The following is a 697-nucleotide window of genomic DNA, read 5'->3' as shown; positions in this document are numbered from 1 at the left end:
GCCGACAGCTGCCCCGTCTGCAGAGGTGTGGGCCTCGGCCGGGGGCTCGCACAGCTGCAGCCCCCAGAGCAGAGCCCTCGCCAGGAGCTGCCTGCCACCTCAGATGACTCGGGCTCAGATCGTTTTGGTGTTGTAAAAGGCCAGTGGAGGTGACACCCAGTGACATCTAATTTGCTTCAGCCTGCATGTTAGGTCTTCCTGTACTTGACGTTCACACAATAGCAGTCGGCTGCTCAACCAGCTGCACTGCTGCTGCCTTGTGATGAGGGACGTCTGCCTCACGCTACCTCCCTTCAAAGTGAGCCTTGCTGGAGGAGCGGGTCCTGGCTGCCCGAACCTGCTACGGCACAGGAGCACAGGTCACAGTTTCACCAAAATAAGCAGAACTTATGGACCCTTCATGGCCGAGTCCCTCAGACTGCCATGAACAGGCATACACTGCTCTGCCAGCTCAGATGCTTGTCTGAATTCCCAGGAGCCGAGTCACAGCTGAACAGTTAAAGCTAACAACCAGAATGCGGAGTCAAGCTAGCTTAGTCTACAGCTGTCTCACCTTGAAGTCAGAAGTGCCACAACTAGTTGGGAAGAAGACAGAAAATAACGTCCCTGTCAGCACAGTTGAATCAGCTCATGTACAACATCAAGTGTTGCCTTGCTGTAAGTAGGGTTTGTGCCCTGCCTTCACTTGTGAACAGCC

Source organism: Egretta garzetta, unplaced genomic scaffold (assembly GCF_000687185.1).
Source record: "Egretta garzetta isolate BGI_Z169 unplaced genomic scaffold, ASM68718v1 scaffold404, whole genome shotgun sequence".
NCBI lineage: Eukaryota > Metazoa > Chordata > Aves > Pelecaniformes > Ardeidae > Egretta > Egretta garzetta.
Note: the sequence above shows the minus strand (reverse complement) of the source record.